Genomic DNA, 10,061 nt, shown 5'->3' with positions numbered 1-10,061 from the left:
GTGGTACAGCTTGGGACAAAAGTTTACGGGACAAAAGTTTACGGAACACGGCACTTGCGTATTCCATTATCAGAGCGGCCTCTTGCTAGCTATCAGGAAGAGATCGAATAAGAAACGGGTGACCGGCTATTATATCCATCTCTCAGTATGTGTGTCCACCCCTCCTTGCTGCTAGGGTGTCGCTCCAATGGAGAAATGCGACAACCCGATGTTCCGTAAACTTTTGTCCCAAGCTGTACCAGTGCGCGCGTCTTGACATTCCTACCGGTTGAGAACCCATGAGCTATAGACCAGCTCCCGTGGCTCAGTGGTTAGCGTGCTGGCTATGTCACGTCGAGACTGGAAGGTACTCGGGTTAGGTACTCGGGAAGGTACCCGGTGCCGGCTGTGCTGACTGGGGTTTTTCCTGGGTTTTCCTCAGACGCTTTCAGACATATGTCGGCACAGTTCCCTTAGAAGTCGGCCCAGGATGCACATTCCCCCAGGGCGGCAGTCGTGACGTCGCCCACCTCTGCGAGGCTGACAACGGCGAGCCCTACCACCAGCACCACCTGAGTGAGCTATAGACGATACGGCTCGGATTAGAGTACTGCACGGGCGCTCGGGCTTACCCGGAAGCCTGGGCCGAGCCGGATAAAGCTTTCTTTTTGCGGGTCTGTGCTGGGCTCGGGTTTGACCATTATTGCCGTGCCTAGGTCGGAGTCGAGACTGCAAAATGAAAGAAGGAGGTCACTGAAAAGGTTAGCCAGCTGTAGGACTCGAACCCACATCTTCTGGATTGTTGGTCCAGGGCTCTACCAATTGAGCTAAGCTAACACACCTCCCTAACAGCTTCCAGGGTAGCGTCATTTGAAGGGACAATCACATCCACTCACCCACTTATTCCCACTTTAACTCTTACAGGTCTTCTCACTCATGGCCAGGTCCGGCCAGGTCTTCTCACTCATGTACACATTCGTACGACAGGACGACGCAAGGATCGTGTGTTGTGTTCTTCTGTGCTCTAGCCTGAGAACGTCGATTTCCTCGCGCCTGTGTTGGCCCTCTGTTAATCAGCCACGGCCAGATTTTACAGCCTGATACACCGGGCCGGGCCGGGTATAGCCTGTACATTTCTTGGGCTCGAGCAGGGCTTTGGGCCGAGAAATTTGGGCCCGGGCTAGGTATGCAGCATTCGGGCCGTGCCCGGGCGGGTAGGTCAAAGGAAGGCAGGGCCCGGACCGGGCCTAAAAATGCGGTCCGCGCAGTGCTCTAACTCGGATACTCCACGATTGTCCGCGAAAGAGCGAATGGCTGATATTCGCTTATCGTCGCTGGCTCTAGTTAGGCTGACTGTGGTGTGACAGTGGCTTACAGCTAAGCTGATTGTGAGAGTGGACATCAATGGACCTCTCCCTGTTTACAAACAAATGGCGTCAGGTGGTGCAGCAGCGCCGTCAACTTGGTATAGACTGGAACTACTATACCAAACTTCAATAACTCACAAGAAAGCCACGGTCAAATGTGGCTCCTGGTATTATAAGATTTTTTCTTTTTCTTCTTTCGTTTTTTTTTTTTTTTGTAATTCCATACATACTATTAGCTGTATGGCCTTGTCCTGTTCGATTCTACCGGTTAGGCCTATTTATTTCGGCAGCCCTTTCTAAGATGGCTACCGGGCTCTTCCATCTTCTGGAGCACGAGTTCCTCTCGGAGTGCACGTGGCGCGAACTAAGTCGTAAAAGCAAACCACATTCTGCACAGGATCACGACATTGACGATGCAACTCCTGGGGTGAAGCCTTCTTTTCTTTCCATGGTGGACTAGGAACGCGAATGAAGACACGAAAGCGACGAAAAACGTGACCTCATTTATGCTAACACAAAGAAGCCGCCCGTGACATTCGTGAAGGAATACGTCCGAAACGGCAGTGTTCTCCACCCGCGCTGTTTGGGTTTCGATATGTCTACCAACGTCATCATTACGTCACGGCGACGTTTCTTCGGCAGAGCTCTATAAGATAGAACAGATCTTCTACAGGTCCTACCAGCGGCATGGCCGAGTGGGCTAAGGCTTCCGCTCGCTGATGGTAACCAAGGTCGTGCTGAAGAGTGGGAGGTGGTAGGTTCGAGTCCTACCTCCGGCTGTGCTGTCTGAGGTTTTTCCCTGGGTTTACCGAAGGCTTTCCAGACGAATGTCGTCACAGTTCCTTGTGAAGTCGGCCCAGGACGCATACTAATCCCCACTCCTTCCTGCTGTCCTCTCTCCATCTGTCCACGTCCGTACGCCGCTCATAGCCACAGTTGCTTCGCGGCGCTAACACGCAATCAAAAAAAAAATTCTACAGGTCCATCGAAGAGGAAATAGAACACGAGGAGCGGTACAACCCTCGCGTTGACGCCTTCATAAAATCTTGGCCACCGTAGCAGTTAGGGGTTCTGGTACAAGTACCCATTTTCAAGATTGACGATCAATGACCCTCTTAAATGCCGACACATTCTCTTGTCTGTGGACAGTGCTTTAAATGCACCTCCTGAGGCCATTTACCGAGACTGTTTCCTGCGATGAGCCTGGGGGTCCTTAACGAGAAGCTTTTTTTGCGGTGAGGCCTAGAAATTCCTGAATCCGGGAGCGTGCAGACACCGTTTAATCGAGGGGGAGACTCCTGAAATATCTCCGGAATCGATACCGCATCAATGAAAGTTCTGCGTGAAGAGTGCGCGTATCCTTTCTTGAGTTATGCAAACGGCAGCAACGTCACAAATCTGAATCCCATTCGAACAGCTTTCGCGTGGGGTGGGGCGGAGAAGACGTCAGAATGACATGGACATCGCGAGCTGTGTGTTGAGGCTTTCATTCAAGCGTTTCGATCTTCGTCCCTTTCTGTGCAGATGGGCCATTGTACAAAGCCTCAATTTGCCTAAGAAATTAACGATGAAAGATGAATCCTTCCTTTCATCCTTTCCTTTCATCTTTCATCGTTAACTTCTGAGTTAAATTGAGGCTTTGTATATGTATTTGTCCCTTCTATGTTGTTCCAGCCTCAGAACATCAGTTCTTTCAGATACTTAAGGTGCTTGACGTTTCGAGCGCACGCTCTTCATCAGAAAAAGGCGAAAGAGAATGAGTGCCGGAGGGTGGCCAACATACTGCGCAGTCCGCTAGAGGGCGCACGTGAACGTGTGAACTGTAGGGCAGTATGTGTAACACCGGTCGGCAATTGATTAGAAGCCTAAAACTATAGTCTTTCGTTTAGGCCCGTTGGATGGGTAGTGCTCAGATAATAGACAGTTTTAGTACATCGTAGGCAAAGGCGATAGCGTACGTAACAGATAGCGTTGGTGGTTGTGCGCACTGCGCGAAGCTCCGTTTCTGTTTCAGAACCATCAACGCTATCCCTTATGTACGCGAAGGCGATAGCGAACGATGTACTCAAACTCTCTAATGTATCAGACAACTCTCTTCCTTTTTTTTCGTGCGTGGAATGGAAAGCGCAGCGGAGTAGCAACAACGCGAATGTTATCAATAGTGTGGCCGAGAATAGATTAATGTTTAGAAACCAAGGTTATCCGGTGGTTGCTGATACCTTCAGAAATTTGTAAAAACGTTCATGAAGCTTTCGTTGAGTTTCACCTATATAGAGAGAGAATGTTGGGACAGATCGAACAGAAGATAGCGTAGACTGTATGTTAGCGGTTTTGCATGCACACTGTAAACTGGAAAGCACCATTATGGGTGTAAATGGCTTGTCCTATAAAAGACACCTCTTTCTACACCATATGGTTCTGGAACACCCTTTTTAAGGGGTATATTCTGTGTAAAACACCCTTTGAAAGGGTGCTTTTCCTTGAAAATACCTTCTTTTGCACCCTTTAAACACCCTTTTAAGAGGGTGTAAAACTGTGAAACACCCTTCTAAAAGGGTGTATGAAGGGTGCAAAAGAAGGCATATTTAAGGAAAAGCACACTTTCAACGGGTGTTTTATACGGAATATACCCTCTAGAAAGGATGGTCCAGACCATATACGGTGTAAAAAGTGGCGTCAGTTATAGGACAAGCCATTTACACCCATAAGGGTGTTTTCCAGTTTACAGTGTACAATGACCATACGTATTAATGTACCGAACATTAGAACTATGGAGGCTGTGGTGGTTCGGGCCCACATGAGTGCATGTGAGGCAACGGGGTCCCTGGCAAGGGAAAGTTCCATTCTGTGCAGTGACAGTTCCCAGGCGGCTATGGACAATGATAGACCTCAAGTTGGGGGGGGGCGTCTATAGGAAATGATCGTGTTCGAAGAAAGGTGCCCAGAACTGAAGAGGCCATCGATGATCTTTTCACTGCACCAGATTTGGTTTGGCCTATTTAGGGAGGAATGGCCGGGTGGAATCCAACTGCAAAGGGAAGTGTGGACCTTTTTTTTTTGGACGGTGAAGGATTAAGATCTGCAGACCTGGGGATGGCTGCTGCTCGAAGCTGGTGCTCTATCATGAAGATGTGAGGGATACCCGCAAGCAATGAAAAAACTGTTCGTCCTGGACAGCTGATCAAAGAAGTCGCAATCAACGCTACAGATGCGACGGAGCCGTAGAAATTGGGAAAATGGGATAGCGTCTTTAACATGCCGTGGGCGGCATGAAGAGTAAAAGAGGTAATTGTGCGAATCGGTCTCTTTATAATAGATAGTAGTCTGTAGCGTGAAAGATGCAGCTGATATAGTAAGGTCAAGAAACCTAACCGCCTTCTGAAAAATTTCGTGCGTGGATCTCAAAGCAGGATGGAGGTTATTAAATGCATCCATAAACTGTTGGACCGCGGTGAGAGATAGCGAGATAGCATGCTTGTAAAACCAAAGATATCGTCGATCTAAGGTCTGAAGAATTCACTGGTTTGGGCTTATCGTAGTAGGTGAGGAAGCGTTCTTCAACAAAATCCACAAAAAAGATTTGCAAAAGACGCATTTTGGTACCCATGGAAACACTACATTTCTGCTTGTACACAGCCCCATAAAATTCAAAAGCATTAGCGCTACACTCTTAAAAATGAACTTCATCGCATAGCACGCTCCTAGCCAACCATCATCTCGAATGATATCGTTATCTGCCCTGATTTGTTGAAAACGGGAGGTGTACGCCATTTCTGTGACACTTATGCTGTTCATAATTGTCACAAAAAGGCGTACACCTCTGCTCTGATTTGTTGAAAACGGGAGGCGTACGCCTTTCTGTGACACTTATGCTGTTCATAATTGCCACAAAAAGGCGTACACCTCTTCCCTGATTTGTTGAAAACGGGAGGTGTACGCCTTTCTGTGACACTTATGCTGTTCATAATTGTCACAAAAAGGCGTACACCTCCCGTTTTCAACAAATCAGGGCAGATAACGACATCATTCGACATGATGGTTGGCTAGGAGCGTGCTATGCGGTGAAGTTCATTTTTAAGAGTGTAGTTTGGAAAAAGCGGAGGAGGGCAGTGGTGGTTTCGTTATGGGCACTAAGTGGGGTTGGCCTGGTCAACAACGGGTACACAGAGGAGGGCAGCCAATGAGAGAGTGCTGTAGTCAAGTTGGAATACGCGACGACGGAGGGCGTCACGGTGGAGAGGGTGTTGCCCGGATGAGCGCTGTTCCTTTTGTGTTGTTGCCAAGGCAACGGCGTCTTTCATCCCGTTAGGGGACATTTTCGCCCTTTAGACTGCGTTCACATGCGCCAACTTTCTCCACCAACTATGGCCAACTTTGGAGTTTCTCCAAGTCGGCGGACACCACCAACCACGGCCAACACGAGTTGGTCCGAATCGGTCATCGACCGAAAGCTTGGGAGAGTTGGTGGTGTTCCAGCCAACCAACGTGAGAAGCATTGCCACGTGACCCTTGGCGGCGTCAAGCGATTTCCTTCCAGCCGTACTACATGGCATGGATCAAAATCCTATATACAGGAGTACTTGCGTTCGTTTTTTTTTCTTCTTTTTTTACTAGGGCCATACAAACATATCAATAAGCATTTTATGGAGATACTGGCGATCTTCTGTCGAAATAAAATGAATTCGCTTGGATTAATGACAGTCGAAAAAAAGTCTCCAGAAGTCATGGGCGTACCAAGAGGGGGGCAAAGGGGGGGGGGGCGTGGCCCTTCCCTGGAGCTCCAAGGTCGCTTGTGAAAATAGCGCGCTCTTTAGTCATAGGGCGTTATGATTACTCTCAGATGTCATAATACGAAACCTCTGAACGCCTGCACAGTCCGCAACGTCCGCATCCAGAAAAAGAGGTGGTAGTGAGAGGAGGGTGCACGTTTGCCTCCCCCCCCCCGAAGCACTTTGCCCCAACCCCCACACCATACCCCTACACTCTTAAAAATGAGTTTCTCCACATAGCACGCTCCTAGCCAACCAACATTTCGAATGACAGCGTTCTGGCCCCTGATTTGCTGAAAACGTGGGGCGGAGCCTATTTTGTGACACTTATGCTGTTCATAATTGTCACAAAGAAGGCGTACGCCTCCCGTTTTCAGCAAATCAGGCAAGATAACGCTATCATTCGAGATGATGGTTGGCTAGGAGCGTGCTATGCGGTGAAGTTCATTTTTAAGCGTGTACCTTGGGAAACATCCTAGGAACGCCCATTCCAGCAGTTGGATTTGAACCCACACACTCCGGTTGCTGAAAGGTTGCTTGTCGGTGGAATTACCGAGTTGGTACGTGTGAACGCGGAGGCGGCACCGCGTCTTCAAGTTGGTCATATAAGGCGTTGGTTCGAGTTGGTGCGGAAAGTTCGCCCGCGTGAACGCCGCCTGATCCCAAACAGATCGAGTTGATGCGAGTCAACGAGACGCTTCAAAGTCGGTCGAATCATCGGTGATGCGTCGCTTATATACAACGTCCAGACGACTGAATAGCCAATGCTTCTCTAAACCTAAGTTTTCTTCTGGTCCGTTGTCGCTCCACGTACAGAAGGCGTTTATCCCTAAAGGCTATCACAGATTCGGCACGCTTTTAAATGAGCTGCTGCGTTCGAATTTCGTACCGCCGGCCAAATCCTTCGTTGGAGCATTTTGAGACGTTTGTCCATTGTGAAACGAAGCTATACATTTTAAAGGAATTGAATATATACTACATTTATCGCGCGAGGACTAAACGGCAGAGTTTCTTGATTCGTGCCGCAATCCCGGCGATATTTAAAGAAGCTGGGACAAACTTACTTTTAAAAATGTGCTTCACATCATCCTGCTTCCTAGAAATGACGCTGAACTTATACGAAAGCCGGCGATAAAACGATGCAGCGACGTTACGTTTCAAAACTTGAGACGTACGGTTCGGAGAAACGGCACACAGACGTTATATTATTGACAAACATAGACAGTTACACACAGAGAGAATTATTAAAACACAGACAGACACGGACAGAATTATTAACAAATACTTTTTAACAGCATCATTCGCTGATTGTGATTATAGTCTCGTGATCTGTCTATAGGCAAAGTATCCGCGCGGCCATATTACTGCAAGACGACATCAAAGCATTCTTAGGCGTGTGCGAATAATGTTATAAAACCGTGAATAGCTGTGAATTAATTACTGCAACAACTGACCCGCTTCGGTTGCAGATTTTTCTCTAAAAGGTATCTGAAGGTCCTAGAAGGGGTAGTACCCATTTTAATGCCGACGGCGCCCTGCTTTAGCAGTTAGCTTTTTCACGACACTCATTTCAATTTTTATTTAAATAATGAGCGCCTCCCGCTCATTCACGAGGTGCGCATCTTGTAGGCGGTATTGGACAGATACTTGTAAAAACGAAAGTTATTCGATTGGTGCACCGGTTCGCGAATTATTTAGCCCGGGGATTTAACTGAAACACCCGGTATAGTCACAATTCGTCTGCTACTGCGATTCACCGTTCTACCAATTCAAGAACTCGCAAATGATATGTGCTCACCTGGAAGACGCAGACCTAAATATTTAGACAAAAAGTGCAAGTACGCTTTCCAGCACATCACTTTTGAGAAAGATTGAGACAGTTTCGCGTTTTATTTCCAAGTTTTCCCATTTAGTACGCAGGGACGTTCAATCACAACTCGCAGACGACGGTGGTTCTGTTCCATGGCCACGACGACCGCTGAAAGCACGTTTGTGATTGGCGACGGCCGTTGAAAACACGATCCCCATTGGCTGAGTCTTAATTATTACGTCACGTCGACGAGCGCGCAGGCTTTCTGTATCGAGGTGGTGTTGATACAGTACACATACAGTACAGTATACACATAGTCGTCGAATAATTTCCGCTGCAGTGGGGTGCAGCACAGCACGGGAGGAAAATTTACGCAGCTCAGAAGTAGACCGAAGTAGCGAAAGTGCGACGGTAATCCCTACCGGGATTTGCATAATCCTCATTTGCGGAGCGGCCGAACATTCCTTTCGCTAATTAGGAGCCAACACCTGATTAGCTAACTACATAGCTGCAAAATTAATGCCTTTATGAGTACAGTTGTGAAACATCTTAGCACTCCTTTACTAAATGATGATGTATGCCCTGCGAGGAGAAAATGTGGGGCTCACGTTTAAGCGTGTTGAAGCGTGAAGGAGAAAAAATGTTGATGGGCTTACTAAGGTGGCGTTACGTTCTGACATTAGGTAATGGTTCCAGATTTGTAATGTACGATTGTATTGATTGTTTGTATGACTCGTAATTTTGCGGTGCTAAACGAGTGAAAAAAAATAATACAAAATGCTGAAATCATATTGAAATATTATTCAACTCAATGACTGGATGTTTTTCATTGCGCGTTGAAAGAGATAACTCTGCACGAAAACAAAAAAAAAAGCTCCTTGCGACACTTCCCGTGTACTCACTGGAGCGGCATCCCTGTGGAATATTTTAGAGGAAGAAAAGGTAAAAGACAGCTCACGGTGCGTCCTATATGTTGAGCATTCGGACGGCGCGAGAATATCAGTACTGGAGTGCTGCCCAAATAGACGATTTTCATAAGATGCGCGCGCCACCAAGCGCGCGGCGCAAAGCAGCATGGGAACTTTGAGGGAGACTGCTCCGTCGTCTGCTTCAGTTATGGTTTACCCCGGCTGACGCTGCTACTGCGCACGCCGAGGATGTTGTTGTTCTTCCTCTTCCTCCCCTCTGGCATTCTCGTAATGCTTCAAGGCGCTGAAAGTTCCCATGAACCCTTTCGTGCCACAGGCGGCGCTTGCTTTTGTAAAAAGGTGTATTGCAGACGATACCATCTGCTCTGTCGTCTGCTACGGTATACCTTGTGGCTGAGCTACACGACATTTCCATTGGTTAGAAAACGCTATGTATAAAGGCTGGATCGCGCATATGAGAGGGGATCGTGAGAGAAAGGTGCAGCACACGGCCGCCATGTTGGTGTGCCCAATGGCGCAACGAATGGCGGAAACGATGAGAAGCGGTCCGATTTGCAGCATTTGTTGTGCTTTAAAGGCCCCACATGGCTCATTAGCACGCATCTTCCTTAGGACTTAGTGTGCTGATGTATTCCAACCGTGCCTCAGCAGTGTTCCTGTAGTTCTTTTTCTTTTTTTTTATGGCAACTACCCATTTCTTCTGCTCCGCTGCCTGTATACTCCGAATATGGGGTCGTTAGTGATCGTGCACGGTAAGCATACGCATGAAGAAATTCGGTGAATGTCAACCTATAAAACCAATTCCTTTTGCTCAGAAAGGGTTTACACTGTTCGTTGTTAGAAGCTAGTTTTGTTTTTTTGTGTGGTATTCGTGTGTTGTTCGGTTTTCTTGTGGTGTTCCGTGGCATTCGTTCGTTGTGTGGTCTTCTCTCTAAAAACTGAACTTCACCGCATAGCACGCTATGAGCCAACCATTGCCGCGAATGATAGGGTTATCACTTCTGATTCGAGGACAGAGAGAGAGAGGCGTACGCCTTTTTGTGTCAATTTCGATATATGATAATTGCCACAAAAAGGCGTACGCCTCTCTCTCTCCTCGAATCAAAAGCGATAACCCGATATCATTCGTGGCAATGGTTGGCGCACAGCGGGCTATGCGGTGAAGTTCAGTTTTTAGGGCTCCAGTTCAGTTCAGGCTCCAGTTCAG

General features: G+C 47.7%; 1 non-coding gene across 1 annotated transcript; it reads right to left on the bottom strand.

The window, feature by feature from the left end:
• Positions 1–743: 743 nt before the first annotated feature.
• Positions 744–816, bottom strand: Trnav-aac (transfer RNA valine (anticodon AAC)). Its single transcript has one exon. It is a non-coding gene; the product is annotated as a tRNA-Val (tRNA).
• Positions 817–10,061: the final 9,245 nt, after the last annotated feature.

Source organism: Ornithodoros turicata, chromosome 10 (genome assembly GCF_037126465.1).
Source record: "Ornithodoros turicata isolate Travis chromosome 10, ASM3712646v1, whole genome shotgun sequence".
NCBI lineage: Eukaryota > Metazoa > Arthropoda > Arachnida > Ixodida > Argasidae > Ornithodoros > Ornithodoros turicata.
Note: the sequence above shows the minus strand (reverse complement) of the source record. Positions and strands in the feature narration are given on the sequence as shown.